The following is a 14,640-nucleotide window of genomic DNA, read 5'->3' on the forward strand; positions in this document are numbered from 1 at the left end:
ATACAGCCTCTGAGTAAACACTGGACACAAATTTATCGAGGGGTGTAGTACCCCCTTAACAGTGTTCATACATATTAGAGGAATAGAAGTTGTGTAGATTAAAGAAGTAAACTGCGTAATTGTTTGGCTCAAAAGTGAATTCCTAAGGGCTTTGAGAAATTAAGTAAATCCATAAAATAAAAGAAACGTGCCTGCAAAAAACGATTACGGAGTTCAAAACCCAGTAAGCATGGTAAGACCACCATTGACCATGCCCGTAAGGGGGTTCGAACGATGTTTCTGGAAAACAAAAACTGAATTTAGAACCATTTGAATAGATTGAATAAGTTAAGCTAAATACACTGAGCAAAATAGTTTTTGTTTGAAGGAAATCGGACGTACGGCTGTCAAGATATACATGTTTTTAGTTTCTTTGTATTCTATTGTTTTGCCAATATATTGATGAAGTTAATGAGGAAAATTGGCATAATGTGCTCATGAATATTCATGTTTGCCAATATTATACCAATATCTTATGAATAAACCTTCATACTATTATTTTATATGATTTTGACATGAAACTTTGCCAATGGGTTTCTATGGCCTAAAACATTAACATGTGATTTTCCCGCCCATCTAATTTGCATATTTGCATAATTAATTAGCATTATACTTAAAGCTAATTAATTATGCAAATATGCAAATTAGATGTATGGAAAATCACATGTTAAAGGTTTAGGTCATAGAGACACATTGGCAAAGTTTCAGGTCAAAATGGTTACAAGGTAAAAGTAGTATGAAGGGTTATTCATAAAATATTGGGAAAATATTGGCAAAAATTAATATTAGGGCTATTGGCCCATTTCACGGTTAGGCGCCACTTTTTGATTTTCAACGTATCTGGCCTGGTGTGTAAAAAATAATGGGGTTACAGAATTGACTGTTGGTGATTTTTCATTGTCTCTGTATAGCCTACCTCCACTAGCTTAATCAGCCTTTCTGCTTTTATCTTTCAGAGCGCACAGGGGTCAGAAGTGGTCAAAAACCACATTTTACTAGCAACCTAAAAACAGACATTTATTTTCCAATGCTGCCACTTTTAACTATGTTGAGCCTACCAGCTGCTTTTGTTGTTTTTATGTAATGAACAAGTTGCACTATACAGCCATACATGAACAAAGTAGTAGTTGTCAGTTAAACTAGCATGAGAACCATTTAAATTTCTGAATTTGGATGTGACATTTTCCGTTCACATCAATGTACCTTATTCAATGTGGAATAGATCGACTAATACTTAACATGAATGGCAAACTAGTGTGTTTTAGTAAAGTTCAGAGTCTTGTTACTATTTGTTGAACAAATTACACTTGTTGCTCTTAATACGTAGATACAGCGATATTTTGAATTTTTGCCAACAAATTCCGTTCACAATTTTGTCACATCCGATTAATTTTCCAAATAGTATAATTTATTAACAAATAAGTGGCAGAATTTGTTCTCCTTGATTTTTAAAAATCTCCTGCTATGAGCTATCTAATGACACCATTTAATGAAAACTCCTTCATCAACTTAGCTTGCAGATGTCATTTCAAAGTTTCCGTTCACATGTGTCACATCCATGGTACCTGTCACATCCAAAATAGTTTCTTCAAAGAACTAAGACAGGTATGGGACTAGGATGCCAGTTTGAAGTTATTTCATTACAAGTTTGTGGGGGCTCAAAAGGCACAATAAGTTTTTAATTCAGCATGCCTTCTTTAATTGTGACAGGAGATTCAAAAAGCTTCAATTTCCGTTCACATGTCACATCCTCAAAATTAGTAGTTTTAGGCCAAAATACTTAAACAACATGATATTTGACTTTCTAAAATAGGTTTATTATTTCATACATGTCACATATGATTATTTCATGGCTTTGTTGTTGTCTTTTAGGGGACAGTTTTGTATGCAATTTACAGAAGCGGATGTGACATCTTCAAATGTGAACGGAATATTTCAGTATTATAAACATTTTGCTTGGCAAAAATATAAAGGGTCAGGAAAAACATTTTAGCATTGCTCAATTCAATAGAATCTATCAAAATATATGTGTTAGAAGTGCTTTAAAGCTTATATTTTGACAAGCAAACTGTTTATAGTAATGAAATATTCTGTTCACAATTAAAAATGTCACATCCACCTCTATAAATTGTAAACAATGTTTTAAAATGAACACTTACACAGGTTAATATGTGTCAATATATCCCATTTAATTTACTGAGTGTGTGAAAACTCTTTGAATCATTATTTTCTGAAACATACTCTGCTTTACAATGTGTGGTTTCCGTTCACATTGACATCTGTCACATCCAAAATTGCACAAACATAAGAATCTTGAATTTGACCTGTGCTTTCAAACTGGCTGATATTATTTGTGAACATTACCCATATTATGACCATCAAAGCTGTGAAATATCAGAGTCATTCATTGATTATTAAAATTGTTGAGTAAACCTTTTCATGTCAATTTCCCTTTTTACCACAAAATTACATGTAAGTGGCCATAAATTTGTCATTACACAACAAAATTTGCCCAAATTTGGTCAGAAGAGAGCCTATGACATACTTGTTTATTTTAAATATCTATTATATATGTATTGGACAGTAAAAGTATAAATATTCACTACTCAATATTTATCAAATTTGTTAAAAATTACATAACATGAGATAATAAATTATAATTTTCTTCAAGAAGTAGAGAGATTTAAGCTGGGAAATGATATTTTTATGAAAATCTGGTCTTATGTGGAAAAGAAAACCCCAATTAAATGAAATTTAATCCATTTTGAAAATTTCAAGTTTTTTTCACCAAAAGTGGCGCCTAACCGTGAATAATGAGCACATTTTGCCAATTTTCCTCATTAACTTCATCAATATATTGGCAAAAACAATAGAATACAAAGAATCTTTCAACAGCAATATCTCAATAACCGTTTGTCCGATTTGGCTCAAATTTTGGAATTAAGATTATTTTGCATATCTCTCTGCAACAAGTCTATTTTAATCTCAATCAGAGCAACTTGATTTTGCCTTTCGTACCACCTTAACCCAAAAAGGGCTAAGATGCAAAAAGAGATCCCACTCCATTCCGAGTTCTGCTGTTCATACTGCTTTAAGAATGTACACTAGATATTTGGAGAACTACCTTGCAGCCACTGTTGCTGTATATATATTCTCGGACAAAGTTGTATGTGCCTGGTGTTGTGCCAATGTGTATGCATACTTTGTAGAAGCTCCAACCTTTGCAAGCAGAGTCAAGTGCTTTTGGCAACAAACCTTAGGAAATTATTTATCAATGCCTGTAATGCTTATGATTGAACTGTTGTAAAATTGCATTCACTCAAGCATTTAAATACTGTTCAATAATTTACATACTGTTAAATAATTTAAATTTGCATCACTTTTCAGGCAAGGATTTCCATGGCAACAAGATCAAAGTAGAGTTAGCAAGAGCACCTGCTGGAGCCATGGGATTCAGAGGCAGAGGTAAGACTACTGAAAAAATATGTAATAGGATATAAAGGGAAAATACCCATGAAATCAATTATTCAAATCATGGTTGCAGTTCTGAATTTGCCCATTTCAACATGATCACAATGACCAAGATATGCTTATCAGTTACAGAATCCATGGAAGATCAGACCTCAAATTTCAGAGAGGCCACCTAGGCCATGGTCTCGGATGCCGGACGTTGTCTTGATGTCCCTCGATTCGGTATATAGTTGCCTTCATACCCTTTGGTCACTGGCCTTAAAAATTTTCGAGAGCCCTTGAAAAAATGGAATTTCAAAGCCTGATCCATGAATCCCCACAAGTTTTGGCAACAGGTTTCCATGCTTCATTTAGTCCAACATAGAATACTCGGAAGGGTTAAATAACTCTCAGAAAGAACCACCGCAAGCAAATCTAGAACATTTTTTGTTAAATACTACCGTGGCAATACTGGCAAATCATATTTAGGTTTTGATCCATTTCATCTCTCTTTCCTCGTCATTGGAAACATTTTGTTTATTTATTTGTAACTAATATTTTTACCAGGTCGTGGTGGTGGACGTGGTGGCATGGATCGTGGTCGTGGACGAGGTGGACCTCGTGAAGGTGGACGTGATCGTGGTGGTATGGGCGGTGGCTCACAAGGTGGTGCCCCAGAGAGGGAGACTGGAATTGCCCCAACCCGTAAGTATTTCAAGAACTAGGTCTGGAATCTGTTAAATTGCTGCGTTTCTTTGCCATATTTGGTATCTGCAGGTTTCTCAAAATAGCTGTGGGCTCTCAAGTGGGTGGAGGGGGGACTTGGCATAATTTAATCATAGATATCTTCACATACAAGGGACTGTCAAATCTATTAAAGATGCATATTGATTATAAATGTCCTTTGTCAAATTGTTGGTGTTGACAACGGTGTCAACAACAGCCGTCTTTACAACAGCACTAAAAACAAGTCTTACTATAAAAAAGGCATAAAATAATAGTATGTCTAAAAGCTTGTGACAATTTTAAATCCAATGCGGAATGCAAACTGAAATCAAAGGCTCACATTATACACATAACAAAATATTTTCACTGATTTGAAGTGGTAATCAAACATTCTCGCTGAGAAAAGCGTGTGGCAGCTTCGGAACACAACTTTATTTATTGGCCTAAGCTATGCGGAAGGTTTATTAACTGTGCCCTAAATCATTTTTGGCAAAATCGAATATTTTATCTATACAAAGGATTCCTGTAGGTGCTAGTGTTAGTCATTAAAGTAGTTTTCTGTTTGATAGGTTGAACCAATGCTGCTAACAACACATGAGCAGTAATCTTGTTCTATTCAAAATGCATGTCTAAACCGTCAGCATTCTTTATTTTGTAGGGACTGTGGAAACAACAACTTTGGATGGCGCCAGAATTGTAATAGATGTCAAGCAGCTAAACCAGGCGGTGATGGTGGTGAGTAGAGGAATATTTGTTGAAGTATATCAGTAACATTTACATTGAAGGTCACTTACAACAGTTTTGTAATTAGTAATGGACAAGCTGTCTGTCACAACTGTGAAAAGATGATTTTCCTCATCAAGAGGATTTAGCATGAACCGATTCATCTCTAATAAGGACCTCTCTCGGTCGAACTTACTGCATGCCATGGACATGATTGCGAGCACAAATAAGTGTTGAGAAGCTGACCATTATGTGACATGATCAAGAGGAATGAGTCGGATGTTGCTAATATTGTTTTTGAGATATTGGTAAAAACAGTTCAAATTCTTTTGTTTTACGTTGTTTTCAGCCATTGATAAATTGCTCATAACTCTGTAACCAGATATCCAATTTTGCTAGGGTTTGCATCAAAATGAAGCATTCATAAACTGCCAGAAAATGATGCAAAAAATTTCTAATTGAAAATTGCAACATGCGACTCATTCCCCTTGATCATGTCACATATGTGTTTATTGCTGTATGAAACTTCCTTTTTGCAGTCGGATACATTGATTCAATATCAACCAACATCGATTACTGTATTCAAGTATGGTTTTGTGTTTGTAGTTGAACATTTATGCAAATTGTGTCATGGGCAGTGGCTAGAAGGCAGGCACAGATTTCTAAAATATTTTATATTAGCATGATGTAGTCCTGTAGGTCTTGTAGCTGATTTGCAACCTAGGGGTCTCATACAGTTATTTACTGCTGGCAAGAAAACTAGTTCAGAGAAAAGTATTTAAAAAAAACCAGTAATTAAAAGTGATGTTTTGTTCATTTTGTCCAGGTGGTGGAGGAGGATTTGAGCGTCGTGGAGGATTCCGTGGTGGACGTGGTGGTTTTGATCGTGGACGTGGTGGTGGATTCCGTGGCCGTGGAGGAATGGACAGAGGACGTGGCGGTTTCGGACCACCCCGTGGACGTGGTGGCCCAGGAGGCCCAGGCAAGATGGACCAACGCGGAGACATGCGACGGGATAGACGAGGTGGCAGACCGTACTAAAATAAGAAGACAGCAGTTGTATATAGGCAAGACTGTGGGTGGGCTGATGAAAGGCATGCAAGAGATATCCCATTACAACTAAAATCATGCTGAGGATGTTGGGAATGGGTTTCCATGCAAAAAAATACAATCCTTGGATAACATCTGCCTAGATTGCAAGAGTTTTTAAGTATTCAGCTAGATATTACCGTTTTTTAAAAAGAAATATTCCACTGTATACATCATGGTCAACTATACCATAAGTTTTATGTAATTGCATGGTCATTTGAAACCCAACTTGATACATTCTGAAAAATTCAGCTGTCGTGCTGGATACTTTGTGACTTTGTATAAAAGTAACCATGTTTTAATGTGTTTTGTATTTCAGTTTCAATTGTTGGTTTATATATGTGTAGGGAAGATTATTTACAGCGAAAAATGTCATAAGGTCACAGACCAGAATGCAGTTACTATCAGTGATTTACCAAAACATAATCCAAAATCAAGATTTTTCTGTTCCAAGTACTGTTTTACATGAGAATTTTATAGACGTGTCATTCACTTTGAAGCTATTCATTCAAATTTTAAATATTTCTGTTCTTTCGCAAGAATCATTGATAGTGCTTTTAATATTGAACAATGGTTCTTGAATTGTTGAACAATGTTAATCGCCTGTATTCGCCCGTCTTCTCTGGGTCTTGGGAGAGGGAAAAGATGTCCCTCATTGTCAGCATTCTTTAATTTTCAGGTGTGTAAGTCATTACATATAAAATGAACTGAAAACAGCAAAAAGCTGTGACTTGAAAAGATCATTCACTCCTGAATTTTATCATGGTAACCCAAGAAGATTTGTTGTATGCTGAGCAGACATTATTTATACTGCTGTAAATATGTGTTTGTATAAGTTTAAGTAATTGTATGAAATATGGTTTTGTCAAGTAAGTCTGTACAGATGTGAATAAAACAGTTGACTTGATGAAAAACACAGTACTCTTTTGTGAAAATATTGAGCATTCTTTTGTCACAATTAGCCAAGTCATAACCACAACAGGGCTTCAAGAATGCGGGTCAAGGGGCAATTCATCCCATTATTTTCTGTTAATTGTAATATCCCCAATAAAATGTCAAGACTATTGACAAGGGGGATTTTTCGCAAGAAAATTGATAAAATTATGTGCTAATCACAATGTGGCTTGTAGGATATACAGTTAATGAACTGGCACCTTAAAGCCTCCAGCATACTTTCCTGCCGCTGCGGCAAGCGGCAGGGCGTTTCAACTAATGACAAGCCTTGATTGTGTCCGTTTGTCTGCGATGCACCACGCCGCTCAGCGGCAAGCGGCAGGGTAGTATGAAACCAGCATAAGTGGCAGCACATAAAAAAAACATGAGACTGGGAACAAATCCCATTTTTGACATTGTAGTTTTGGTACAGAAGAAATGCCCTCACTTAAAATGTTTAAAAATATGAGGGGTTCTTGGTACTTTCACTTGTTAAAAATTCATGCCAATTATTTTTTTATTAAAAATTCATTGGATTCTCATTCATTTGAATGTAAATGGACTCATCTTGTTTTTAATGTAAAGCTTGTAGATGAAAACATTCTGTTTTGTGAGAATTCAATGGCTCACACCAGTTGCATCAAGTACCTTGTTCCAAGATTAAAGTTCGCAAACTGAAGAAAACCGACATGTTCCTTTATTTTCCAAATGTTGGATATTTAATTGAAAAACTGGGTGTAAATTTGTTTGCCAAAGGTATGAAGTGCCAATCTCATAAATGTTGATGCTTATGAAGGGGAGGAGGGATGGGACAGATACCGGGAAATGCAGTACTATGCAATGTGATGAACCTGAACGAGTTAAAATTCAGTTTGCGATTTCTTTGCATGTGCAATTAGTAGAGCTTAATTTCAATGAAAACTCCACCACAATAAATGGACTTTCGGTTCTTAAGTCATTACCTAGGGAGCCAAGCCATTTGACATGTTATTAAAGGTTGGCCTATACGCTGGCGAAGTTACGTAATTAATCGGATTAATTACCATAGCAATAGGTGAAAACAATTTTGAACATATAGTGCAGCACTACACGTAGGGTTACACTCATCACCTGTGTATGTCTGCAATCATAGATTGAATACAATACTGGTCTTTTCAAAGATACTAATCTTACAGGTGCAAGTAATCAGCATGATATGGTTCAATGAAGAGGTACCGCGTGAACGTATCAGTGCAGCGCGGTATATTCAAAAATTGTTTTCACCTATTGCTATGGTAGTTAATCTGATTATTACGTAACTTCGCCAGCGATAGGCATTTTCTATGGATCAAAAAGGCAATAACTTTGGGGTGACAAACTAAATCAATCTTCTACAGGGGGATCCCAGCATGGGGTCAAAGGTCATATGGGTTAAATGTCAAAATTGCTTGAATATTGTTTTAATTCCTCGGGTGGGTCATAAGGATTCAGAAATAGTATAGTTTGACCTACCTAGGATGTATGGCCCTTGAGTGATATATTAGCAAAAGGTCAAAGTTTGATCTCAACAGGGGTCAACATCTAAGACATCTTAAAAATGCTCTACACCAAAAATGTATCAAATTGTTCCTCATACAAAACCATTTAAAATAAAGAATTTGCATATCCAAATATGTCACAAGGTGGTTGACCTCTCACCCCGTTTACCCGTTACATACAATGTAGCTAACAAGACATTTGAGATGGCAAATTTCTTTATTTTGAAATGGTTCAATTTACAGAGGAACAATTTGAGACATCTTTGGTTAAAATCGGAGCATGTTACAATGAATCCTTATGACCAGAGGAATACTTCTGTGGGGTTTAAAATTGGACCCAATGTAACCTTTGACCCCATGCTGGGATCCCCTGTAGAGCATTGGTTTAGTTTGCCACCAAGAAGTTACTGCCCATGACCTATAGTATACAAATATTGACTTGCAATGAGGGGCATGGTTAAGATTATAGGCCCAAGGTGATCTCAAAACCATGCTATGACCCGAGGCGCATGGTTTTGAGATCACCTTGGGCCTATAATCTTAACCATGCCCGAATATAGCAGTCAATATTTGTTTTATATACCGAATGGATACGTGGATGCTGCGATTGCGCAGTTTGATCGGGACGCACGTGACCGGTCCATAGTTCATTTCCATGGACCGGTCCATAGTTCATTTTGCGGGCATAGTTAATTCAATGACTGCACTTGCAACCAATCAGATGACAGGAATCTATAATTTATGAGGTATATAATAAATACTATAGGCCCAACTTTTTATAACTCAACATGTCACTTGCTTCAAAGTATATTCAAGTATTGCTCAGAAAAAAAATAAAAGGTTGAGAATTCTATTATAAGCTATATCTCAAAATTTGTATTAACCCTAACACCCAACTCTGCTTTTTGCTATCGGAAGTTAAAGAAACAATAAAGGAGAGAAGATTAATGAAGAAGTCACTTGGCACCCCGGTATTCGAACCTTGGACACCTCGCATGCCAAGCACTGGACTTCTCCGTAGTCCACTTGCCCATTTTGCATACTCTGGCTATTACATTTTTAAGCATAAAATGGTGATTTGTATTAACTTGTGTGCAATTGATAAATTTTCACATCTGATATTTTCAGTCACCGTACTCCTCTGTTTGTTAGCTTCCTAAGTGGATTTACTTACTTGGGGTTGCGGTTAAGATTCTTAACACGGAACTCTATGGAGAACTAAAATTGGCCATGATGTAATGCATCTTTAAATGGATCTGGCTTGTGATTGGTAGCCCAGATCTCGCTATGGTTTAAATCCCCCGGGCAAGTGACCATTATATGGAATTTGCGGCACGTTTGATCTGGCGCGAAAGTTAAACGAATAAACTCTCAGTGGTGTGTGTGGACGTACATTTAGCGCGTCTTACTACCATGCTTGGTACTTACGGTTAAATTGGATTGATAAACAAGTATGATTGACAGTGTATTTTAGAGACCAAAGTCCCGGGGTAAAGTTCTGCTTAAAAGTGAAAGTACATAGTCGGATTTTCTACTCGGGCTTTCGCGATCAATAAACTGGTCGATTCCAAAATCAGAAATGCTCAATATTAAAGTGAGCAATTATAATTATGCAAGATATGTTGAATTCAATATAACTTTTATTGTCACTAATCATCTAAACTCTTTATGACCATTTTACTATTGAACACTTTAAATCTAATAAACATCAGTGTAATTTTGAGTTCAACGGAATGTGTTCATAATGATTAATAATAACATATTTTTTATCAAAATTCGACTATGGCATAGTCTAGCCAAGCACACGATCACCGATTGGTAGCCATGCGGATTACGCTGCCCCAGGCAGCGATTCCGTGAGCATATAATCCTTAGGGTGATTGCGTCATCACAGATCATGGTATTTTGTGGTATTTATGGGTGTTGAGGACAAACTTCTCATTTAGCTTGATTACATCACTTTAAATGGATGTTGGAAATGAATGAAGCTAAAACCTTATGACCAGAAAAAGGTCAAGGGTCAAAGTTTGACCTCAACAGGGGTCAACATCTTAAAAATGCTCTAGACATCAAAAGGTATCAAATTGTTCCTTGTACAAAACCGTTTAAAATAAAGAAGTTTAATACATAGCCCAATATGTCAAGGTCAATAGAGCTCACAAGATAGTTGATCTCTCACCCTGTTACATAACCAGCGTTCAAAATTTTGGTTGCCCGGGACAACTAAAAAAGTCGCCGGACAACCAAAAATACTGATTCGGTTGTCCGCCGGACAACCATAAATCTAGCCAAAAGTCACATTTGTAGGCCTACGGACAACCAAAAACTTAGACGGACAACCAGAAATTGTAATCTGGTTGTCCATGGGACAACCATTTTTTTTCTCCTAAATTCGAACACTGTACATAACAAAACATTTGAGATGGCAAACTTTTCTTTATTTTGAAATGGTTTTTACAGAGGAACAATTTAAGACATATTTGGTTTAAATCGGAGCATGTTACGATGTTGACACTGTGGAGGTCACAATTTGACCTATAGATGACCTTTTTGCTAGTAACCAAATGTCACAGGTAGGCCAAACTATACTTTTTCCGAATCCTTTTTTGTGATTTTTGAAGCCTCTGGTATAGTTTTTGTACAAATGTATGTTTTAGTACCTGATAACACAAAATCCTGATACATAAACCAAGACCTGTGCCGGGACCTGTGGCCCAATAGATTCTGTGATAAAGAGGTTCCACTGTATTATGTATTAAAACTGATTGGTTTCCCAGGCTCCCAGATGTACAAGAAGTACACTTGTATGTATTTTTTTATTAAACCAAATAATGTCAATACAAAAATGAGACATGAATAGTGGACAGGCTGGTACAAACTGCAAGGCCTTAACTTTTGTAGTATTTAATACCATGATAATACATTCTTGAAATGGTGCTACATGTAATATAAATTTGATCATACAGGTTTGTTCTGTGAAACTTTGTTACATGTATACAATTTGTGCAAGATATAATTTTGCATTAGGCCTAAAAAATTGTATTGCCCTTAGTAGAGGTTTTTTTGCCACATACAATATGAAGAAATGCTTCTGAAGGGTTGGTCTTTTTCATTAGGCGGAGATGCCCAATAATAGCGTTAGCTTTGGATATTTAATTATTTTCTTTATTTTCCACCCGACTTACCCAGGTGTAAAATCAATATAAAATAATGTCCAAAGCTAACGGGGTAATGCTACCGCCTAATGTTGCAGTATTTTGCCAGTAATGAAGCATTCTAGGCAGTGCAAACTATTCTTTTTCTTACTTTTTACAAACAATTGGACAAGTTTCGTTGAAATCAGAGTTTCTGAATTCTGACCCTGTGTAAACCCTACAATTCCTTGTTTTGAAAATGGTATATCACAGGTCAAATCAGACTTTTTGGCCGGCTAGTTGACCTCGGCATTTGACTTTAGACACCACACATGTTGCATTTTCACATCGCCACATGTTTAGGTACATTTTGTATACGTACATGTAAAATTTGCCATAAACATTTAAGCATATTTTCAAAAATTATAAATAATATTACAACTTTTATCATTACTATATACTAGATAAAAAATAATTTAAAATAATACTTTAATGAAATTCAGTACTGACAAGTGATTGTTTTACAATATAAAGTAGGATTTTTTAAAGAGAAAAATAATACACACTTAACAACAAGTTTTACAATATTGGCCTACAACAGTCTTTGAAGAAAAACACAATAATTTACCTTGCAAGTGGTGAAATATGCACACATACAACTTGACACCATAATGATACAGATATTAAAAGATCGGACTATACTGTCTATAAATAGCTTGTTTCTTGTACAATGTAGGTGGTCCAAACACCATTACACAAGATTTTGTGTGTTAAGATTTATTGTAAGGGACGCACCATTTGATACTCAGGGGGGGTAGGAAGTTGGGGTCGGGGAAAGATTTTTTTTTTATTTCATGCATTTATACACAGTTAGGTGGGGAAGGTTTTTTTTTGTGTGTGTGTTGGTGGGGAAAGTTTTTTTTTTGCTCATGAAGTGGGTGAAGTTTTTTTTGTGAAAAACTTCCTACCCCCACCCTGAGAATCTAATGGTGCGTCCCTAAAATATGCTTCAAATCCGAAATACATATCTAATTTCAATTCAAATTGACAGGTTTTAACCTTTACATCTTTTAAAAAGATGTAATAAAATGGTTTTATCTCACTTGTAAACAAACCACATTATTTAAAATATTGTTCTTTTAAAAAGCAAAAAGCAATATTGTAACATTTGCTGAGGTCCATAAAATGGACCTCATTAATAATGACCAATGCATTTGTAGTAGTGGTCGGTTAAAAAATCTTGATGCTTCAAATTTCTTAGGGAACAGGCTTATTTGATGCAGTATGATCTCCTGAGCATTTTGACACCATTTTCATCCACATCGGCCAAAAAATGAGTTGGTGCCGGCCAAAACAAGTATTTGGACAGGGGGGGGGTCTGAAAATCAATATTTTTGACAATAATCATTATTTTATGCCTAATTCTGTTAAAGTTGGTGCTGATTTGTATGTAATTGATGTCTAGAATTCCATTTATGAAAGTTGCATAAAAATTGGAGTTGTCGTTTTTCTTAAAATGGCTGTTTACGTCCAAATATGGATGTGAGGGCGCTTTGCATAAAACACGCAAATGATCTTTCAAACAGAAATTTCAATGATGTATGTATGAAGACAATCATAGTTAGTATGTGTTCAAGAAATTTGAGCGGTTTTCATAGTACGGTTTGATTTTGGGAGCCATTTGAATATTTCATAGAATGCTCCCATTTAACTGTACAGGGGTCAATGCACTTTAAAACGTGTACGTTTCAATGGAAGGCTTCCTGAGAATACGAAAAATAGTACCACGGTCAAACGAAAAGCAATATACTGCCCAGAATTTCAATGGAAGGCTTCCTGAGAATACGAAAAATAGTACCACGGTCAAACGAAAAGCAATATACTGCCCAAATTTCTTGAGGATATGCCACATGTGATTATCTTCAAACTGGCATCATTAAAATTTCTTGTAAAAAGAACATGCGCGTGTTTTATGCAAAGCGCCCTCACATCCATATTTGGACGTAAAACAGCCATTTTAAGAAAACGACAAATTTTTATGCAACTTTCATAAATGGAATTCTAGACATCAATTACATACAAATCAGCACCAACTTTAACAGAATTAGGCATATAATAGTGATTATTGTCAAAATATTGATTTTCAGACCCCCACAGGGACCCCTGTCCAAATACTTGTTTTGGCCGGCACCAACTCATTTTTTGGCCGATTTGGATGAAAATGGTGTCAAAATGCTCAGGAGATCATACTGCATCAAATAAGCCTGTTCCCTAAGAAATATGAAGCATCACCCTTTTTAAAAGGCTGTTTAACCTACCCCTATTTGTAGCGATTTTCTTTGTTTTACTTCATATGTTTGGTTCAAAATTAAAGGGTAATATTTTCTGGTAGTGAAAACTAACATTTTGTGGAATGTTTTTTCAAATATCTGTTACAAAAAAATGTATGGAGATGTTACAATATTGTTTTTTTAAAAGCATTTCATGCATATTATATTTTCTCTTCTGGATTTTTTGAATAAAACAAATATCAAAGGTGTAAATTGCTCCTCATAAACAAAATGCAAATAGCCTACAGAAAACAATCTGTAATTAAATAAGGCTACAGTATATCATGTGTGATACTAGACGTAACATTAAATTGCAGGACACCGAAGGATCCAATAGTGATCAACATTAAACACAGATGAGAAGTGAGATCAATCAAGATTCACGAAATTCAATTTGAGGCTTCATAGTGCGAGAGCTCAACCCCTCAAATGGGTGGGGGGGGTATGGGGAAAATTCTTATGACTAGAGGAATACATTGTTATTTTTTTTAAACACAATTTGAGCAAGTTTCAAATTTGACCCTGTACAATTTTGTACCAAAAGCACTGGGCAAAAGCCAAGTACTCAGTCAGGCGCGCTAGTCGATTGTGCAACAGAAGCAGCTTACGAAATCTAACGGTCTCAAACTGACTACATGATCAATAGTGCATGCAGGCTGTTATGATAAACAAGCGCATTCCTCCGCAAAGTCGGACGAT

The 14,640-nt window shown here is 35.9% G+C and overlaps 1 long non-coding RNA gene across 1 annotated transcript in view; it reads right to left on the reverse strand.

The window, feature by feature from the left end:
• LOC140155304 (uncharacterized) overlaps positions 1-12,825 on the reverse strand; it is a 366,814-nt gene extending 353,989 nt beyond the window's left edge. The window contains exon 1 of the long non-coding RNA XR_011859369.1: positions 10,438-12,825. This is a non-coding gene — a long non-coding RNA (uncharacterized lncRNA). The remainder of the gene's footprint in view (positions 1-10,437) is intronic.
• Between the last annotated feature and the right edge of the window lie 1,815 nt (positions 12,826-14,640).

Source organism: Amphiura filiformis, chromosome 6 (genome assembly GCF_039555335.1).
Source record: "Amphiura filiformis chromosome 6, Afil_fr2py, whole genome shotgun sequence".
In the NCBI taxonomy this organism is placed as follows: Eukaryota; Metazoa; Echinodermata; class Ophiuroidea; order Amphilepidida; family Amphiuridae; genus Amphiura; species Amphiura filiformis.